This window comes from Anolis carolinensis, chromosome 3 (assembly GCF_035594765.1).
Source record: "Anolis carolinensis isolate JA03-04 chromosome 3, rAnoCar3.1.pri, whole genome shotgun sequence".
Taxonomy (NCBI): Eukaryota; Metazoa; Chordata; class Lepidosauria; order Squamata; family Dactyloidae; genus Anolis; species Anolis carolinensis.
In genome coordinates, this window is record NC_085843.1 from 18,686,045 (window position 1) to 18,697,092 (window position 11,048).

An 11,048-nucleotide genomic window follows, 5' to 3' on the forward strand; every position below is an offset into this window, starting at 1 on the left:
ACATCCTGTTGTCTCACCCCATTCTTTACCACGAGTCATTTGTAACTTGGATGTTTATAACTCGGGGACTGCCTGTAGTTCAGAAGCACACCTTGATTTTGTCATTTTACATAAGAGACATCATTTTATTACACCATTGTATATAATAGTACTTGCATATCCATGGATTCTGGTATCTCAGTGATGATGATAAATTATTATTATTATTATTATTATTGTTGTTGTTGTTGTTATTCTCTTCTTGGGAGAAGAGCAATTTCCAATCTCAATAAAATAGTGAAGAGTAGAGACATCACACTGGCAACAAAGGTCCGCATAGTTAAAGCAATGGTATTCCCCGTAGTAACCTATGGATGCAAGAGCTGGACCATAAGGAAGGCTGAGTTTCTCAAGTCACCCCTGACATTAAAAAAACCAAAAAAGTAAGAACTTAAATAAACATAATATATCACATCACACACGTGGATGTTGTTCAGATTCCTGCAGGTCCATTCCTGGAATGCCAGCTCCAATTGGTTCTAGTCAAGACATGCAGAGATGAGGGCAGAATCAGAGGTTTATTGCTTCACTGATCAAAGAAGAGTGTCAGGGGAAATTCCCATATCTGATATGCCTTCTGCTTACAAATATTGATATTTTATAGACAATTGACAAAAACAGACATTGCTCTGATTGGTACAAATTACAATCCACTGCCTTATTGGTTCAAAATAAATTCATTGTTGTCATGTTTTACAGCCCATGATTGGTGTAAAGTGTGTGGCAGGAAATGTAATAGAGGTTTTCATTGGAAGAAATCTTGAGTTCATCTCTGTGTTGAAGTCTGCCCACTACTCCATTGGCAGGGGCATTCCGTAAAGGAAAATGGTTGTTGCTGGGAGCAACAGTTGCCCCCAGCAATGATTGCTATTGGAAGGAGGGGTCCTTGATAGACAATGAGGAACAGGGCTGCAGTGATTGGCTTGGATCTCCTCTGGGTGGAATCTGTGGTGCCCTGCATGATTGGTATGCCTTCTGATTGATTGTCCATATTCTGATCACAGTATTGAGTCCAGGGCTTGACTGAGAAGCAAATTCCTGTGCTTTCTAGTAGCCTGTCCCTATTATGTGGTGGTAGGAAAATGAGAAGTCAGGCAGGGCTGCCCAGCAGGAGATGTCTCCTGTCTCAGGAATTAAGCGATGTAACAAGAGGCCATCTATCTGAGCGCCAATCTCAGAGCTCTGGCTTTTCAAGGGTCTGAGTTTCAGATGACACAAAAGGAGCCCCAGAATCAAAACCCAACACATACCAAGCATTATTAAAATGCAGGCACACACACCACCATAACAATTAACAAGATCCAGCACATTAAAAAGAGAAATTAGGGATGGTGCCAGGAGACCTTCCTAGAAAGAGAGTTTCAGAGTCTGGGGCAACCATTTGGAAGGTCCTCTCCCATGTTTCCACCAGAAGTATGTGTGAAGTTGGTGGGTCAGACAGAATGGTCAGGTCAGCAGATCTCAAAATGCAGGCTGGTTTGGAAGGGAAAATATAGTCCTTCAAATAACATGGAACCTAAGCCTTTATATCAGTGGTTCTCAACCTGTGGGTCCCCAGATGTTTTGGCCTTCAACTCCCAGAAATCCCAACAGCTGGTAAACTGGCTGGGATTTCTGGGAGTTGTAGGCTAAAACACCTGGGGACCCACAGATTGAGAATCATTGCTTTATAGCACTTTAAATTGAAAATGGATCATCAGCCAGTGATGTGGTTGCAACAAGGGAGTTATTAGCCAAGAAGCTAAAACGACAGCCGTTATAAAAGAAACAGCCCTATACAGGCTTTAGAAATATTGACTCCAGCAGAGATCCTGGTGGCAACATATCCTTGGGAAGAGTGTGGGGAATGTGAAATGAGATCGCCACAGGGAGTGTTTAACAGAGTGCTCACCATCGAGAAATTGTCACTCTACCTTTATCTGATAGAAAAAGAAGGTTGAATTACCCCAGCTTGAAGCCTCCAGGAATGGTGACTCACCTTTTAAATAGGTTGCAGATTGTGTGTGCACTGTGTGATATTTTTTAATACATTTTTGGTATTTTTGGACTTTTTTTAGTAGCTCCAGAGAAAGCTGGGACAGAAAACTAGGCTTGGATTTGCCATCATTGCCTACTCCTGGTTCAAGGACCCCATCATCCAGTGATCAGGGACCATATCCTCTAATATTTCAAAGATGTGGCTAAGCAGCATCACTGAAGATGAAAAGGGGGGAAGTGGGGAAGGAAACAGAAACTGGGACATTTCCAAACACCCCCCCCCCCAAAAAAACCAAAAAAACAATGGGAACAACAGAGGGTTGATCGGGATTGTTCCTGCTAATTCAGGACTGTTGGAAAGTATGAAGGGTCAAGTTGAGCTGGTACCAATCTGAGGGAGCATTTACACTGTAGTTTGAAGCCACTTTAACGGTCATGGCTGAATGCTAAGGAATTATAAGATCTTCAGCCTTCCCTGCCAAAGAGAGTTGGTGCCTCACGAAACCTCAAATCTCAGGAAAATGTGGGGAGATTGGATCACAAACTGTGAGCAACTATAGTTAGCACAGTATGACACCATTATCTGCATGAGAGGTACCTCTAGTTTCATTTACCTGCAAAATATGTCATCTATAGGCATTTTCCAAGTCGTCTATGAGATTCTATAGTAGCCTTCTGCAGGAAGTTAACAACAGAGTCATACTGATGGACCTAGTGATGCCTAGAGAAGGTCCACCAGAAGTCATGTTCTTACCCCTGACTTCACATATCTATGCAAAGTGTGGACATACTATGCTAAATGACATCACCATTGCCGTCCCTTAGTCTTGGGTTTTGATGCAGAAACCACAAGGCTTAGGATGATCCTGGACAACAGCCCTAGATGCAACAGTTCCAAAATGATTGAAGACGTGCTAGAAATTGACATCCATCACAGAACTCTTGAGGGTTGAAAGGAAAGAAGTGGATTCTTATCCCATTTTTACCTCTCTTGGCATCAAGAAGTTTGCTCATTTGTTCCATATGCTTTGAACTTCATAGTCCTTGATAGGTTTTTTTAGCCTCCTACACTATACATGAATGTCAGCAATCAGGTTAGCTTGCTTACGTACAGTACTTAAAAGTCAGTTATATAAGCTCAAGGTGTGTGTAAGTATGCGTGCATATAAGGAGAGGGCAGACTTTGTTTTACACCCCCCACAGCTGTATTTAAATCCCACAACCCCTTTTGATCAATAATGTTTAAGGTGCCCTCCCCAGCTGCGTAAAACACAGCACTTAAAAATCTGACAGCATCCACGCTGCAAGAAGTGATGCTGTGAAGTTAACAACTTAATGCCATAGGAAACTGTGCTGTTATTTTTACCATTTGTAAAATGCTTTTTAACGTCTTTTTTAAAAAAAGGTATGTTGTTCAGTATTTAAATGCTAACAATGGCTGTTTCGTTTAGACAGTGAAATTGCAAATGAATTCAGGGAGAGAGCATCTCTTTTAAAAGAAAAAGAAGGGGAGGAAGAAACTTATGCATACTTGGGATTCATTTATGCTTACAAATCTCTTGCATTTTAAAAAAGCTTGATTCACAAGTGGCATGTCTGTCTGTCCTCTAGTAAATTGACACATCTGTTCAATTCCAGATCAAGCCAGCATCAAAAGCAACAGTAATCAGGATCAACATCAACACCTGGCATCTGTGGATACTTGCCAAGAACGTCAAGGCCCTGGCAATGCCCATGGCTAATATCTGCCATGATGGTTCCCAAATGTTATTTCTAACCTGACGTTCCAAGCAATATCATTAATTTCCCAGTGTTGTGCTCACTCCAGATTTCTAAGCACTGAAAGTTTCCAGAAGTAAGCATCCAGAATGTTTATCAAGGTTTGGCTCCTCTTTGGTCATTAGAGGTCACTTGGTTTTTTGTAATATTTAGATAGCTAGCTAGATAGCTAGATAGATAGATAGGTAGGTAGGTAGATAGATAGATGGATTACATTTCAATGTTTGACAGCTGTGGCCAAGCAACATCTAAGTGCAGTAAAGATAGAAAACATTTGCTGTGAGTTTTCTGGGCTATATGGCAACCCAGTGATTCTGGCCATGAAAGCCTTTGACAACACATTGAAAACATTGTTTATGAAGAAGAAAACATAAGTGAGGAGAAATGCAACACTTTCCTTTTGCCTGAACCCACTGGAAAGGTAACATTTCCACCGGGTAAACTGTGAGATCATGTTGTTGATGATGATGACAAAGATATTAACATTGATGACCTCATCATATCCTAGCAGAATCAAATGGTAGATCCATAACTAATGATTATGTTTATTTATATGCTATATAACGTTTTGTTTACATGTTGTTCTCTGCTTTTGAGTCCCAATCTGGGAGAAAAACTGGATAGAAATAAATAAACAAATAAACAAACAAACTTGGATTTGAAGGTATTGAATTAACAAATCTAATTTGTAACTGACGAAACCAAATAGCAATGGAATTATAATCAGCCTTGGGAAATGTGGGATCAATTGCTTTTATGCGACTATAGTCACTCCAAATGTAGTTGACTCACAAAAGGATAAAAAAGTATGTAATGAAAACTGACTTGTCATTGATCTTCTGAATCACCGCAATGGTAAATAAATCAGTGAGCATGAGAACAATCACAGTTGTGCCTTTTCAGTACCCAGAAATCTGGAACTGTGTTGTTGTCATGAAACAGAACCTTCATCTAGAAATATTTGGGCAGTTTTCATTCCCCAAGAAACAACAGCCAACATGGCTAGGTAGCAGATGATACAAGGTGACAGCAAATTATTGGAGGAGACAGCTGTGTATTATGAGACTTGCCCAGTACCTCTTAGGTGGGAGTTACTTTTGTTGTTTAGAGGGACTGCAGCAGCCCATAAGATAATTTGAGAGGTCACCTCTTCAAGAAATCCCCCTCTAAAAACAGAGACTTCCCAAAACATTACACAAAAATGCTCTAGGGAACTTGAAGGGCAATCTCAATCAGTTTTAAGATGCTCCTGGGTCATTTTAAGCCTAGGAGAAGACCTGATTTAGGACTATTGACACAATTACTCCCAAATGTCTTTCCGCTTCATTACTAATTGGAGTCTATAATTTGTTATACAGATGACCTCAAGGAGATGAAACAGCAAGAAAAACAGCAGGAGAACAGATGTCAGATAACATGACCTATATCCAACAAGACATGGGGTTATAGAGAACATCTTTGTTTCTATAAGGGGTGATACCCACAGCAAAGAAACACATGAATTGTGTCCATCAATTTATTTCCATCTGAACTATTGAGGGCGGCGAAGGGTCCAGCTCGGACACTCTCCCTTTGAATCCACTTCTAGAGCCTTCTGTTGTTTACATTATGTGTTGAATAATCATTTCACAGCTAAAATCTCTTGTATAAGAGTTTTCATTATATCAGAAGCTGACAGTGGCGTGAGTAGGATTACACTAGATCAGTTTCTGTTGGTGAGTACCAGAGATGTGGACAAGCTGCTATGATGAGTACAAAACACAGCCGGTCCTCTCAGTCCCTGCTTGGCTGTTCATCCAGAAAATAAATGCAATGTACTATTAATGCATTTGTCAGGGATGGGAATTTTCCATCTTGTTAAAAGAACTGGTGGTAAAAAGCCCTCCTGGGATCCCCTGGACTTGAAAAAGACCAGTATTAAATCTCCTGGTTTTGGGCAAGATGTTCAAGAAAGCAGTTGCCATCCAATTTCAGGCAGTCTTAAATGTTACAGGCTTTCTAGATCCATCTCAAAGCAGAGCAAGAAAGAGTTGAGACTTCCAAGCAAGCTTTATTGTTCTAATCTCAGATATGAAATGAAAGAACCAGGTCAGGTGAGCCTTCAATAAATAAAGAGAAATATCTTGAATCTTCCAGAAATCACTTCTCTCTTCTTCCATTTGTTTCCAGAATTTTGGATAAGACTTTGTTAATGCAGGTGTGCCTGTACTTAGCTAAATAACTCCTCCTGGCCTGACCTCTCCATACCTGAAAGAAACTTCTTTAACTCCATTCAATGGACCTCCCACTGGTTCTAATGACCATAAAGTAGGCTTAGAGGGGACTTATCATCATGGCAGTAGGGTCACAATTGTGACCACTAATAGTTCTGAACAGTAAACCTTTAAGGCCCTTCCACACTGCCCTTTATCCCAGGATCTGATCCCAGATTATCTGCTTTAAACTGGAATATATGAGTCCCTACTGCCAGATAACCTGGGATAAACAGATAATCTGGGATCAGATCCTGGGATATAGAGGCAGTATGGAAAAGCCCTCAGTATCTTGGGTTTGGTTCCATCATTCCCACCCCAGACACCAATATCCATGAATATTTAAATGCAATTATTTACAAGGGCATCTCAAAATGGCATCCCTTATTCACCACTACTCAAGTGCCAGAGAGAGCCTGAGAATCAACATCCAATTTTTAGGCCCAATTTGTTAGATCCCAATGTGTCATACCATGATGGACATACATCAGAGAGCAAGGGGGGTGTAATTGCATTCCATTTCCATCAATATCCATTAGAAGCACTGCTAACTGAAAAATTGTTAGATGGATTTATTGTTGAGTAATTTGGAATGCATATTTCTTCAGGATAAAATGTATTCCTCCTCCACTGGCTGTCTCACTGCGGGGAGATGGACGTAATCTGTGGAAGGATCAAACTGTCAAGAAATGAGAAACCTGGCCTTTGATGTTTTAATTAATACTGAGGCAACAAAGCTGCTATGCTTTTCTTTAAAAGGAGGAAGGAAAGGGGAAGGAAACAGGAAAAAAAACTGTAACACAGCCTTTACGATTAGCGAGCCAATAATTTGAGTGTTGTACGGCCACTCTGAAGATTGGGATTCAATTCCCCACTCAGCCATGGAAACCAAATGGGTGACCTTGGCAAGCCATATTCTTTCAACCTCAGAGGGAGGCAAAGGCATACCCTTCTGAAAAAATCCTGCCAAGAAGACTTTTACCTTAGGATTGCCATAAGTTGGAAACAGCATGAAGGCACAACCACCACTTTTATGACTAACTGGTTTTGATTTTCACATAAGTTTTTGTGGCTATAAACCTACTTCTTTGGATGAGATTACCAAAAAGACTTAGATTTAAAGTATATTTATACAGTTTTGGGAGTGGTGTGGGATGTCATAGGATCCAGAAAGATGCTAATCATGACTCTTGACTTCAGTTTTCAAAAGGCTGGGTAAGGTGTTATTTATTTATCATGTCAGAAGCAAACTGGAGGTACAGCTGTAATGTATTTAAAAAACCCACAAACAAAGATAAAAATTTGGCATTATACTAAATGTCCTTTGACCAGAAACTGGCCACTTGGAGTGCTTCTGGTGTCGCTGTAAGAAAGTCTTCCATTGTGCATGTGGCAAGGCTCAGACTACATTGCAGTAAGTGGTCTGTGGTTTGCTCTTTTCCACACTCACATGTTGTGGACTCCACTTTGTAGACCCATTTCAGAAGACTGGCTCTGCATCTCGTGGTGCCAGAGCACAGTCTGTTTGGTACCTTCCAAGTCGTCCAGTCTTCTGTGTGGCCAGAAGGGAGTCTCTCATCCGGTATCAGCCACTGATTGAGGTTCCGGGTTTTAGCCTGCCACTTTTAGACTCTCGCTTGCTGAGGTGTTCCTGCGAATATCTCTGTAGGTCTTAGAAAGCTTGATTTAAGGCATTGGGTTGCTGGCTGATATCCAAACAGAGGATGGGCCAGAGATGTCACTGCCTTGGTCCTTTCATTGCTGGCTGCTACTTGCCGATGGATGTCAGGTGGTGCAATACTGGCTAAACAGTATCATTTTTCCAAGTCATAAACATCCTGTGATAATGTGGCATGTCTCATTAAGAGCCACATCCATTGTTTTAACATGGTGAGATGTATTCCACACTGGGCATGCGTACTCAGCAGCAGAGTAGCAAAGCGCAAGGGTAGATGTCTTCACTGTATCTGGTTGGGATCCCCAGCTTGTGCCAGTCAGCTTTTGTATGATATTATTTCTAGCACCCACTTTTTGCTTGATATTCAAGCAGTTCTTCTTGTAGGTCAGAGTACAGTCCAGAGTAACTCCAAGGTATTTTGGTGTGCTACAATGCTCCAGTGAGATTCCTTCCCAGGTAATCCTCAGAGCTTGAGATGCTTGTCTGTTATTTAGATGAAAAACACACATCTGCGTTTTAGATGGATTAGGAGGGTAAGGTGTTGAAGGTCTTTCAGAATTTTACTATGGTCACTTACTATTGATGTGTGAAAGCAAACAGTTTGCTTCCCTGGGTCTAAAACGCCCACTGATGAGCTTTCTTTTGTTACAGCCAGTACTTGTTAGATCCCAGTTACCTTTGGCCCCGGTACCTGACCCCGGGTTCGCCTTCGACCAGGATGAAGAATATGTTGATATTTCTCCAAGTCAGCTTGACCCGACGAATTTGCAGATGCTGGTTGTTGACAGTTCACAGCCAGCTCTAATTGAAAGGGAAAATGCGGAGGATAACTCTACTCCCTCGCCAGATGTCCTAAGCTCTCCAGAATCCGTGTCCTTCAACAGGAGACACTATCTAAACGAACAAAGATCTCAGAAACAATAGCTGAGGAGAAGCGCCTGCTTGGCTGAGCATGGAGACTCTTGCTAGAAGCCTTTCCCTTGGGAACTTTGGAGAGCAAGGCCCTTTGGGGGGAAGACTCTGCACTTCAATAAAAGCCTTGCTCACAGTAGTTTCCCTGTGGTGTCAATGTTACCTAACGTTAAGAAGGTTCATCGCCTCCAGTTCACAGCCTCTTGACTCGGGCGGCCAGCAGTCGCCGTTACTCACGAGTAGACTGGGATTGAGTCTACTTCTCTGTTGTTTCATGTATCAAGTTTTGTTTCTATGCTCTCAAGTTCCTGCCTTACTTCTAAGAACTATTCATGAACGTTTGAACCCTGTTTGTGTTCCTTGCTTGCCGAATTGATTCCCCACTCAAACGCTGTTTTGGTTTGAGTGTGTTTCGGTATCTAGACTTTGGACTCTAATACTGGACATATTCCTTGACATTTCTGGACTATCTTATACCTTTTCCTAAAGGGCTATTGCTTGCTCAACTTTTCCACCAATTCATTTTTGGATTACTATTTGCTTTAATAAAGATATTAAAAGATTATTGGCCTCAGTGTTGGTTTTCAGTGCTCACGCTGCCTGGATTGTAACAGTACTCTTGTATTAATTCATGTACTGTGCCATGAAGTCATTGCCTTTGCTCATATTCCTGTGAATGCAATGGAATGGAATTTGTGGATATAATTCAATCCAACAGTTTCTCTTTTTAATCTTCCATAGCAATGTCTTTCCATCTGCACCATGACAGTGAAAGTGGTGTTAAACCGCATTAATTTTACAATACAGATGCACCCTAAGAAAGTTGAAATGCTCTACAACTGGGTTTTTTTTGGGGGGGGGTGCCATTTTTAATGTTAGATTTGTGGCCATTAATCCTGTCATACAAATACTTTCCTGTTCATTCAATGTAGAGTGAAGGTGGGCATAGCTAGCATAGGATGGCAGATATCTCATTGGGGGAAGAACAAGTAAATTGCATCTCTGATGTTCTGAATCAGGTTATTATTCCTTGTATTATTACTCCCAAAATACATGTGGGCACAGAGTTAACATGTATGTGGATTTGTTACACTGTCTTGTCCTTGTATTACCATTCATATTATGCATCCTATTGTAAATGAATAGTTACTTAGATGCATGCTACAGTTCTACCATTAAAATGCACACTTCAACAACATGCTTAAACAAATGAATAAAAGCAAACTAAGCTATTGCTTCAACAGATTCAACAGAGATCAAATGTAGGAAAGAGGAATGTTGACACAAAACCAAAATGATCTTAAGGCTTCAGCTGTATAATATTGCCTAAGGGCAGTCGAAACAAGAAAAATGAGCAATTCTTGAAAGTCTGGTTTAGCCTTGACACCAGTTAGAGAGGAAACAGCCAGTCTTTTTCTGACAACCTCGATGGTGCCATTGAAATAGTCTGAACCACAAGGATCCAAAGCAATTATTAGACATTGTCTCTCAAGCCAAGGAGTATGTGTTCTGCAATAATGGTTATTATGCTTATTTCTCACCCTCCAAAGATTACCTCCCAGAGCTTGAGAAAGTTTTTCAAAGAAGAATCCATAGCCATTGAAATTACACATTTAGAAAAGTGCCTGCTGGTGTAATTCATCAGAGTCATGTTTCTTTTTTTCAAAAGCTCATAAATTGCACCCTGTATTACTTTTTGTAATATTAATTGAGAAGTGGAGAAAAGCAGGAAATGTTTAGAAAGAAACAAGGCATAATAGGTTTCAGCTTTTAATGCTATGTATATAGCATTATAGGTAAAGGTTTTCCCCTGACGTTAAGTCCAGTCATGTCCGACTCTGGGGGTTGGTGCTCATCTCCACAGATAATACTTCTTTAGGAATTTCTAGGTCCCCCAGAACAAGTTTATATTGTCAACATTCAATAGTGACTGATCATAGAATCATACTGGAGAACCTGGAGATTTCTAGAAATAACATTTTAATCATATCTGTAAAATACCAAATCCGCAAAAGTCAAACCAATAAACGTGGAGGGGCAACTCTACTAATGTCATCAGATTGTGTCTGGCTATGGAGACATCCCTACATTCTTCTGAAATCATCCCTGCTGCCAATAAAACAGAAAATGGCTCTACTGGGTGACTTCAAAGGTTGCTTAATAAGTTGGGGGGATGTGGAAAGGGAACAGCCTCTGTGCCTTGTGTGCCTCCCTTCCTCATGTCTGCATGCTCGTGCCGAGAGTACGTGCTCACTCAAGAGAACAGGGCCTTCATGCCTCATGTGCTTCCCTTCCTTGTGTCTAATGTGGTTCCTTGCCACAATAATAATAATAATAATAATAATAATAATAATAATAATAATAATAATAATAATAACTACTTTATTTTTGTATCCCGCCTCCATCTCCCC

General features: G+C 40.7%; 1 long non-coding RNA gene across 1 annotated transcript; it reads left to right on the plus strand.

The window, feature by feature from the left end:
- Positions 1-829: 829 nt before the first annotated feature.
- On the plus strand, positions 830-5,937 carry LOC134297335 (uncharacterized). The gene is made up of 3 exons (XR_010004036.1): positions 830-1,005; positions 3,655-3,871; positions 5,154-5,937. It is a non-coding gene; the product is annotated as an uncharacterized LOC134297335 (long non-coding RNA).
- Positions 5,938-11,048: the final 5,111 nt, after the last annotated feature.